The sequence below is a fragment of the Copadichromis virginalis genome, linkage group LG8, assembly GCF_057382275.1.
Source record: "Copadichromis virginalis isolate Kocher_CV1m ecotype Utaka linkage group LG8, C_Virginalis_male_GT1.1, whole genome shotgun sequence".
NCBI lineage: Eukaryota > Metazoa > Chordata > Actinopteri > Cichliformes > Cichlidae > Copadichromis > Copadichromis virginalis.
In genome coordinates this window covers 11,831,157-11,842,481 of record NC_140625.1, presented here as the reverse complement: position 1 = coordinate 11,842,481, position 11,325 = coordinate 11,831,157, and the positions used below count along the sequence as shown (strand labels likewise).

Sequence of the window (11,325 nt, the reverse complement as noted above, 5' to 3'; positions counted from 1 at the left end):
CTGTCCTTGATGTCAAATATGGCAGTTGAAATCTGTTCAGGGGTGGAGCCTTATCATATGTGTGCTCTTTGGTCCAGATCGGAACATGTATGACAGAATGAGAGGCAATAAGATTTTCATGGCGAGTCATCAAAATTCGCCATGGCGCCACGGCCTCATACTATTGTGAAAACTCAAAAGCTCCGCAATTTAACATGGCACAAGGGTGTAGTTGACACTGTCCAAATTTGAAGCTTATAGGACCAAATCCCAAGGAGGAGTTCGTTAAAGTTCGAGGCATGGAAATGGCAAAATTAGAGCCAAAATGTCACCTTCTCTTCCAAATGGCGGACTTCCTGTTGGGTTTGCGTCAATGGGCCCCCAGACTTTTTTGTTCGTCTTGGCATGATACACATGTGTGCCAAATTTCATACATGTAGCTCAAACGATGTGGTCGTAGGGCTGCATTTAACAAGGCATAGGTGGCGCTGTAGAGCCATTTCCCAGTGCTCATATGTAAAACCATTAAAATACAAAATTTTTCACCAAACCTGGCATGTGTGCAAAATTTCATGAGTTTTTGAGCATGTTTAGGCCCTCAAAAAGGCCCTTGTTTGGGGTGAATAATAATAATAATTAAAGCTGCAAGCAGCGTTTTGAGGGCCCTCGCACCCCATCGCGTCGAGCTACGCCCAACACCTAAAACCAGCACCTCTGATCTGATGTCACATTGATGGAATTCATGCATTTAACCACCAGCTAACATTTCAACTCATTCATTCATGATTAGTTAGTCGTTCCACTAGGTGGCGCTCAAACCATTATGTACAAATGGCATAACAAACATTTCCGAGCTCGAGTTTCATCATGCCTGCGACCTTTGGGAGAGATTGGACATTGTTTTTTTGAGTGACAGCAGATTACTGCGTTTTGGCGAGTGATTGAGACTCCACGTGCCGCCATAACCACCCCGTTTCCCTGGACGTAAAAAGCTTCGCAATTTAACAACACAAAGGTCTTTGGATTCGACACACTGAAGAATAGTTCAATCTGATGAAATCCCTTGGAGGAGTTCGTGAAAGTATGAGGCCTGAAAAGAGGAGAAAATGTCGCCAAAATTACACATTAATTTTAAAATGACTGACTTCCTGTTGGATTTGGGATATTGCTCCAAGAGACTTTTTTGTAGATCTTGATATCTCCTATAAGCTTACCAAGTTTCAGACTCATAGATAAAACACAGAGCAGGGGCTGATATTTTGGAATTTTGTAGGGGGCGCCGTGGAGCCATTTTGCGCTATTCAAGGAAAATGGTCACATGACAACAAAGCCTTGATCCATTTGGAGGTGTGTGCTAAATTTAAAGCCTCTATAAACTTTCCAAGCCCCTCAAAAGCCACTTCATCTTTCATGGTGGACCGCGTTGCCACCAGGGTGCGCCGTTCAGTTTAAAGTCACAATTTTTGCACTGAAGCATCACGAGGGACTGATGGTGATATTCACCGCTTTTGAGGTGGCCAAGATGAACCTGTGAAAATCAGTACAACAAAATTAAAGCCATGACATTTCCTGTTGCCACTAGGTGGCGCTGTCCGTATTTCTGACAATGGGCACATCAATCTGTTCAGGGCGCGTCTGACATCATGCCTGTAAAGTCTGGTACTGATCAGACTGGATTTCATTGAGTTATACTAATTTGTTTCTTCATGGCGTGACATCAAAGTTCGCCATGCCGCTGGGGTCACACCCTTTTGCGAAAAGTCACAGTTTTCACTGTAACCCAAGACCAACTCCTTAAGGCTTTCCTGGAGAAATTTGAGGCTGCAGATGTAACCCATCACAATACTGTACCCCAAAATGTAAAACATGACATTTCCTGTTCCCACTAGGTGGCGCTGTCCCTGATGTAAAATATGGCAGTTGTAATATGTTCAGGGGTGGAGCCTTATCATATGTGTTCACTTTGGTCAAGGTCAGAAAGTCTATGACAGAATGAGAGGCAATAAGATTTTCATGGCGAGTCATCGAAATTCGCCGTGGCGCCACGGCCTCATAGTATTGTGAAAACTCAAAAGCTCCGCAATTTAACATGGCATAAGGGTGTAGTTGGCACTGACCAAATATGAAGGTTATGAAATCAAACCCCAAGGAGGAGTTCGTTAAAGTTCGAGGCATGGAAACGGTAAAATCAGACCCAAAATGTCACATTCAATCCAAAATGGCGGACTTCCTGTTGGGTTTAGGACATTGCCATAATAGACTTTTTTGTTCGACTCTGAACGTTATATAGGTGTACCGACTTTCAAACATGTAGGTGATACCCATACCGGGGGCTCGCGTTTTTCATTTTTCTAGGTGGCGCTACTGAGCTAATTTTCCCTGGCCATGTCTGAGAACATTAAAATACGTAAATTTTCACCAGACCTGACGCGTGTGCAAAATTTCATGAGTTTTCGAGCATGTTTAGGTCCTCAAAAGGCCGATTCATTTGCCGAAATAATAATAATAATAATAATAATAATAATAATAATAATAATAATAATAATAATAATTAAAGCTGCAAGCAGCGTTATGAGGGCCCTCGCACCCCCGGCACGTCGAGCCACTGCCAACACCTCAAACCGGCACGTCCAATGTGATGTCACATTGATGGATTTCATGCTTTTAATCACCAGCTAACATTTCATCTTATTCAACCAGGATTATAGTCATGCCACTAGGTGGCGCTCTAACCATTATTGACAAATAGCATAACAAACATTTCCAAGCTCGAGTCTCATCACACCTGCGACCTTTGGGAGAGATTGGACATTGTGTTTTTTAGTGACAGCAGATTACTGCTTTTTGCGAGTGATTGAAACTCTACGTGCCGCCATGACCACCCCGTTTCCCTGAACGGAAAAAGCTTCGCAATTTAACATCACAAAGGTCTTTAGATTCTACACACTGAAGAATGCTTCAATATGATGAAATCCCTTGGAGGAGTTCGTCAAAGTATGAGGCCTGAAAAGGGGGGAAAATGTCATCAAAATTACACATTAATTTTAAAATGGCTGACTTCCTGTTGGATTTGGGACATTGCTCCAAGAGACTTTTTTGTACATCTTGATATCTTACACAAGCTTACCAAGTGTCAGACTCATAGATGAAACACAGAGCAGGGGCTGATGTTTTGAAATATTGTAGGGGGCGCTGTGGAGCCATTTTGCGCTATTCAAGGAAAATGGTTACATAACAACAATGCCTTCATGCATTTGGAGGTGTGTGCCAAATTTCAAGCCTCTATAAACTTTCCAAGCCCCTCAAAAGCCACTTCATCTTTCATGATGAACCGCGTTGCCACCAGGGTGCGCCGTTCAGTTTAAAGTCACAATTTTTGCACTGAAGCATCACGAGGGACTGATGGTGATATTCACCGCTTTTGAGGTGGCCACGATCAACCTGTGAAAATCAGTACAACAAAGTTAAAGCCATGACATTTCCTGTTGCCACTAGGTGGCGCTGTCCGTATTTCCGACAATGGGCACATCAATCTGTTCAGGACGGGTCTGACATCATGCCTGTAAAGTCTGGTACTGATCAGACTGGATTTCATTGAGTTATACTAATTTGTTTCTTCATGGTGTGACATCAAAGTTCGCCATGCTGCTGGGGTCACACCCTTTTGCGAAAAGTCACAGTTTTCACTGTAACCCAAGACCAACTCCTTAAGGCTTTCCTGGAGAAATTTGAGGCTGCAGGTGTCACCTATCACTATACTGTACCCCAAAGTGTAAAACATGACATTTCCTGTTCCCACTAGGTGGCGCTGTCCCTGGTGTCAAATATGGCAGTTGAAATATGTTCAGGGGTGGAGCCTTATCATATGTGTTCACTTTGGTCAAGGTCAGAAAATGTATGACAAAATGAGAGGCAATAAGATTTTGATGGCGAGTCATCAAAATTCGCCATGGCGCCACGGCCTCATAGTATTGTGAAAACTCAAAAGCTCCGCAATTTAACATGGCACTAGGGTGTAGTTGACACTGTCCAAATTTGAAGGTTATGAAATGAAACCCCAAGGAGGAGTTCGCAAAAGTTCGAGGCATGGAAACGGCAAAATTAGAGCCAAAATGTCACCTTCTCTTCCAAATGGCGGACTTCCTGTTGGGTTTGCGTCAATGGGCCCACAGACTTTTTTGTTCGTCTTGGCATGATACACATGTGTGCCAAATTTCATACATGTAGCACAAACGATGTGGTCGTAGGGCTGCATTTTACAAGGCATAGGTGGCGCTGTAGAGCCATTTCCCAGTGCTCATATGTAAAACCATTAAAATACAAAATTTTTCACCAGACCTGGCATGTGTGCAAAATTTCATGAGTTTTTGAGCATGTTTAGGCCCTCAAAAAGGCCCTTGTTTTGCCTGAATAATAATAATAATAATAATAATAAGAAACGGAGCAGATACAATAGGGCCTTCGCACTATCAGTGCTCGGGCCCTAATTAAAGCTGCAAGCAGCGTTATGAGGGCCCTCGCACCCCCGGCGCGTCGAGCCACGCCCAACACCTAAAACCAGCACATCCGATCTGATGTCACATTGATGGAATTCATGCATTTAACCACCAGCTAACATTTCAACTCATTCATTCATGATTAGTTAGTCGTTCCACTAGGTGGCACTCTAACCATTATGTACAAATGGCATAACAAACACTTCCAAGCTCGAGTCTCATCACACCTGAGACGTTTGGGAGAGATTGGACATTGTGTTTTTGAGTGACAGCAGATTACTGCTTTTTGGCGAGTGATTCAAACTCTAAGTGCCGCCATAACCACCCCGTTTCCCTGGACGTAAAAAGCTTCGCAATTTAACAACACAAAGGTCTTTAGATTCCACACACTGGAGAATGGTTCAATATGATGAAATCCCTTGGAGGAGTTCGTCAAAGTATGAAGCCTGAAAAGAGGGGAAAATGTTGCCAAAATTACACATTAATTTTAAAATGGCTGACTTCCTGTTGGATTTGGGATATTGCTCCAAGAGACTTTTTTGTACATCTTGATATCTCCTATAAGCCTACCAGGTTTCAGACTCATACATAAAACACAGAGCTGGGGCTGTGGTTTTGAAATTTTGTAGGGGGCGCTGTGGAGCCATTTTGGGATATTCAATGAAAATGATCAGATGACAACAAAGCCTTCGTCACATTGGAGGTGTGTGCCAAATTTCAAGCCTCTATAAACTTGCCAAGACCCTCAAAAGCCACTTCATCTTTCATGGTGAACAGCGTTGCCACCAGGGTGCGCCGTTCAGTTTAAAGTCACAATTTTTGCACTGAAGCATCATGAGGGACTGATGGTGATATTCACCGCTTTTGAGGTGGCCACGATGAACCTGTGAAAATCAGTACAACAAAATTAAAGCCATGACATTTCCTGTTGCCACTAGGTGGCGCTGTCCGTATTCCCGACAATGGGCACATCAATCTGTTCAGGGCGGGTCTGACATCATGCCTGTAAAGTCTGGTACTGATCAGGCTGGATTTCATTGAGTTATACTAATTTGTTTCTTCATGGCGTGACATCAAAGTTCGTCATGCCGCTGGGGTCACACCCTTTTGCGAAAAGTCACAGTTTTCACTGTAACCCAAGACCAACTCCTTAAGGCTTTCCTGGAGAAATTTGAGGCTGCAGATGTCACCCATCACTATACTGTACCCCAAAGTGTAAAACATGACATTTCCTGTTCCCACTAGGTGGCGCTGTCCTTGAGGTCAAATATGGCAGTTGAAATATGTTCAGGGGTGGAGCCTTATCATATGTGTTCACTTTGGTCAAGGTCAGAAAATGTATGACAAAATGAGAGGCAATAAGATTTTCATGGCGAGTCATCGAAATTCGCCATGGCGCCACGGCCTCATAGTATTGTGAAAACTCAAAAGCTCCGCAATTTAACATGGCACAAGGGTGTAGTTGACACTGACCAAATATGAAGGTTATGAAATCAAACCCCAAGGAGGAGTTCGCAAAAGTTCGAGGCATGGAAATGGCAAAATTAGAGCCAAAATGTCACCTTCTCTTCCAAATGGCGGACTTCCTGTTGGGTTTGCGTCAATGGGCCCACAGACTTTTTTGTTCGTCTTGGCATGATACATATGTGTGCCAAATTTCATACATGTAGCTCAAACGATGTGGTCGTAGGGCTGCATTTAACAAGGCATAGGTGGCGCTCTAGAGCCATTTCCCAGTGCTCATATGTAAAACCATTAAAATACAAAATTTTTCACCAGACCTGGCATGTGTGCAAAATTTCATGAGTTTTTGAGCATGTTTAGGCCCTCAAAAAGGCCCTTGTTTCGCCTGAATAATAATAATAATAATAATTAAAGCTGCAAGCAGCGTTATGAGGGCCCTCGCACCCCATCGCGTCGAGCCACGCCCAACACCTACAACCAGCACCTCCGATCTGATGTCACATTGATGGAATTCATGCATTTAACCACCAGCTAACATTTCATCTCATTCAGTCATCATTATAGTCGTCCCACTAGGTGGCGCTCTAACCATTACTGACAAATGGCATAACAAACATTTCCTAGCTCGAGTCTCATCACGCCTGCGACCTTTGGGAGAGTTTGGACATTTTGATTTTGAGTGACAGCAGATTACTGCTTTTTGGCGAGTGATTGAAACTCCACGTGCCGCCATGACAACCCCGTTTCCCTGAACGTAAAAAGCTTCGCAATTTAACATCACAAAGGTCTTTAGATTCCACACACTGGAGATTGGTTCAATATGATGAAATCCCTTGGAGGAGTTCGTCAAAGAACGGTGCCTGGAAAGAGGGGAAAATGTTGCCAAAATTACACATTAATATTAAAATGGCTGACTTCCTGTTGGATTTTGGATATTGCACCAAGAGACTTTTTTGTACATCTTGATATCTCCTATAAGCTTACCAGGTTTCAGAATCATACATAGAACACAGAGCAGGGGCTGTGGTTTTGAAATTTTGTAGGGGGCGCTGTGGAGCAATTTCGCGCTATTCAATGAAAATGATCACATGCCAACAAAGCCTTCATCCATTTGGAGGTGTGTGCCAAATTTCAAGCCTCTATAAACTTGCCAAGACCCTCAAAAGCCACTTCATCTTTCATGTTGAACAGCGTTGCCACCAGGGTGCGCCGTTCAGTTTAAACTCACAATTTTTGCACTGAAGCATCACGAGGGACTGATGGTGATATTCACCGCTTTTGAGGTGGCCAAGATGAACCTGTGAAAATCAGTACAACAAAATTAAAGCCATGACATTTCCTGTTGCCACTAGGTGGCGCTGTCCGTATTTCCGACAATGGGCACATCAATCTGTTCAGGGCGGGTCTGACATCATGCCTGTAAAGTCTGGTACTGATCAGACTGGATTTCATTGAGTTATACTAATTTGTTTCTTCATGGCGTGACATCAAAGTTCGCCATGCTGCTGGGGTCACACCCTTTCGCGAAAACTCACAGTTTTCACTGTAACCCAAGACCAACTCCTTAAGGCTTTCCTGGAGAAATTTGAGGCTGCAGATGTCACCCATCACTATACTGTACCCCAAAGTGTAAAACATGACATTTCCTGTTCCCACTAGGTGGCGCTGTCCTTGATGTCAAATATGGCAGTTGAAATATGTTCAGGGGTGGAGCCTTATCATATGTGTGCTCTTTGGTCCAGATCGGAACATGTATGACAGAATGAGAGGCAATAAGATTTTCATGGCGAGTCATCGAAATTCGCCATGGCGCCACGGCCTCATAGTACTGTGAAAACTCAAAAGCTCCGCAATTTAACATGGCACAAGGGTGTAGTTGACACTGTCCAAATTTGAAGCTTATACGACCAAATCCCAAGGAGGAGTTCGAAAAACTTCGAGGCATGGAAATGGCAAAATTAGAGACAAAATGTCACCTTCTCTTCCAAATGGCGGACTTCCTGTTGGGTTTGCGTCAATGGGCCCACTGACTTTTTTGTTCGTCTTGGCATGATACACATGTGTGCCAAATTTCATACATGTAGCTCAAACGATGTGGTCGTAGGGCTGCATTTAACAAGGCATAGGTGGCGCTGTAGAGCCATTTCCCAGTGCTCATATGTAAAACCATTAAAATACAAAATTTTTCACCAGACCTGGCATGTGTGCAAAATTTCATGAGTTTTTGAGCATGTTTAGGCCCTCAAAAAGGCCCTTGTTTGGGGTGAATAATAATAATAATTAAAGCTGCAAGCAGCGTTATGAGGGCCCTCGCACCCCGGCGTGTCGAGCCACGCCCAACACCTAAAACCAGCACGTCCGATGTGATGTCACATTGATGGAATTCATGCATTTAACCACCAGCTAACATTTCATCTCATTGAACCATGATTATAGTCGTCCCACTAGGTGGCGCTCTAACCATTACTGACAAATGGCATAACAAACATTTCCGAGCTCGAGTCTCATCACGCCTGCGAGCTTTGGGACATATTGGACATTTTGATTTTGAGTGACAGCAGATTACTGCTTTTTGGCGAGTGACTGAAACTCCACGTGCCACCATGACAACCCCGTTTCCCTGAACGGGGGGGGGGGCAAGTGACACTGTTGAAAAGGTTAGACTGAGACAAAAGATCATTTGAAGTTTTTTGAATGTCCCTCATGATTTCAATAAATACCTGTGCCACTGGTTTTTAAGCCACTTTGCTTTTAGCAAACGAGAAGAGGAGAGCTTTGGATTTTAACATTCTGAGGATTCGAGGACATTATTTTAGACCACTATAACAAACATCACAAGAGATTATTTTTGAAAAACCCTGCCCTTGTGCAATTCTTGGTAAGTTTTATTTGTTGTAAATTGAATTTTATTTTTGGTGTAAAACCACATTTTAAATTTCAGTAACAGAATTTACTTTGTATTTAAGTTATTTTTTTATTGTTTGTGGGAGGGGTACCGGTGAAAAGTCTTTGGTTTGGTTTTCTGTTTTAGTGAATTTGGGCCATTAAGCCATTTTGTGGTCTTTTTTGAAAGACTGAAATCTGTGAAAGCTAGGCCGGGTAATTAGCCACTGATTTCTTATTACAAGTAAAGCACAACATGAATATAATGAAATACATGAAGTGTGGAACATTTTTGGCTGGTTTATGTGTGTTTAGCAGATTTTAAGCAGTTTAGTAACTGCTATTTCAATCATGCTTGTTTCTGCTGTCTTTGGTAGTTTTAGAAATGGTTTATATGACCATTTAGCTAATATTATAAGGCTTCTGTGGATACTACGTGATATTTGCATGGAGGTTTTTGCATAACTCTTGAGCCACAGTACTGGTGGCTATAGAGCGTAAGAGGATAATTGTAATTTTTCACATAGCTGTGATTTGTTGTGCGTTCAATCCTTTTCTTTAAGCAAATTTGAGCAGCAGACAGCAAGAGTTGGTGAGCATTATCTTAATGTCATACATTGACTAATTTACACCTTCATTCTGGATGTGTAAAGCGCTTTGGGGTCCTTAGGGATTAGTAAAGCGCTATACAAATACAGGCCATTTACCATTTATATATATGTTTTGTGTTTTTTGAATGAATGTAATTGCATTACTGATCATTATTGTGAACTAACTACATGTTTATGTGTAAGTAAAGTCTCTTTGATGCTCTCATGTTTGTATATTGTTTGAATGTTGTGTAAAATGTAACTAATTAACCTCATACTTTATCATAAATAGAGAATGGCATATGCTTCCCCAACGAAGTTTGCTGGGATTAATGATCCTGAAGTTGAATCATTGCGTCAAGAATTTCAACTATCAACTGTAAGTAACAAATATTTCTTAAATTTTATTTATAGTGTAGAAAAATTTGTTTTTACGCTACATTACCTGTTACAGAGCTGGGCAGGATGCTGTGTTTAGTGTTTCTTGTGTTTGTTTGTTTGTTTGTTTGTTTGCTCTTTCATATAAGTCACTGTTAACCCTTGTGCCATACTGGGGCCTTTTTGGGTCCCCAGGGTGATCAACGTAAGTTTTTTAAAGGATGGCACAAGGTTAAGCTGAGACTTTTATACAGCTGTTGTTGTGATCTGGCACTACAAACATTACATTGTAGCGGCAGCATAGATTGAAGCGAATAACTGTTTTCTAATTTTGTTATGATCCAAAATATTTTGTAATTTCAGTATGCCTGCTTGGACCCAGGGGTCAGCAGAGAGGATCTATATACAAGGTGCTTGCAACTTCATGCCAAGGCAATGGACCTCTTGGTTCGGCAGGTGCGGCTCAGGCGTGCAGCCGAAAGAAAGATTTCTGTTTTAAAAGAACAGCTGGATGCTGAAAAAGAAATGCTGAATAACACTGCCCAGGAGCTGGATGCATTGCAAGCTTCGATTACATTCGCACGTGATGGTAAGTCTTAATGTATTGTTTGGATGGTATAAACAGTGAATGTTGGCTTCAGTGTCTTATTTTAAGAAATGGGACTTAGAAAAAATACTCTATGAATTACTATTGAACGACTGTCTACATACAAATAAACATGAATGCGAATTATTTATTTTAGTTTATGATAAATCATTTGGAGAAAATATTAAATCCATGATTAGTATCATGTTTTGTTTTCTTCATTTGTGATTTTATAAGGATTAGATATATGCAAATGTCTGTTTTACCCATGTATATTTGTTAAAGTTGTTTATAAATACTAACTGTCAAAAAATATTATTTGTTTTTGTTTTGTTCAGATGTGACAGAGGCCACCACTCAGACAGACGAAGACTTGTGACAGATGTTTTATAATAATGCTAAGTTTTCTTAGATTAATATATTTTTTCACATTTGACCCAAAGTGGCATGTTTTAGGTCACTTTGGGTAATTTTTAATTCAGAAATAGGTGTGGTGAGACAGTTAGTGGTAGAGACTATCAATGGCTGTCTTTTGTTTTCATGTGTGAAGGGGAAGCGGGGGGGGGGGGGGGGGGGGGGAGAAGCTGTTAAAACTGTCTATTGAGAAGGTCAAGATGTGGACTACAGATGTGGAAATTAGTGCCCTGCCGATTAAAGCTTTTAACTACTAAAGGGGAAAAAAGGTCTTGACTACTGTTTGTTGTGTTTCCAGACTGTTTTTAATTAAAACATGAAAGCAACTTTGCTGTCCATTTTGACAGCTTCTTTTAGTTTGACTGCAAGTATCCTCTGTAGTTGAATGAAGTTTACCCTGACATGCCCTGGCATGCCCGAGACTCTGGAATAATCTTCATTGATTGTGTTTTTTAAATTATGTTGACATATTGTATTTCTCATACATATTGACATATTGGCATATATCACGGCTAATTCATGTAATTAGAGCTCA

The 11,325-nt window shown here is 41.6% G+C and overlaps 1 long non-coding RNA gene across 1 annotated transcript; it reads left to right on the top strand.

Moving 5' to 3' along the window:
- The first annotated feature begins 9,529 nt into the window (after nucleotides 1–9,529).
- LOC146702786 (uncharacterized) lies at nucleotides 9,530–10,736 on the top strand. Its single transcript, XR_014922084.1, has 3 exons — nucleotides 9,530–9,791; nucleotides 10,154–10,379; nucleotides 10,715–10,736. It is a non-coding gene; the product is annotated as an uncharacterized LOC146702786 (long non-coding RNA).
- The last annotated feature ends 589 nt before the right edge of the window (nucleotides 10,737–11,325 follow it).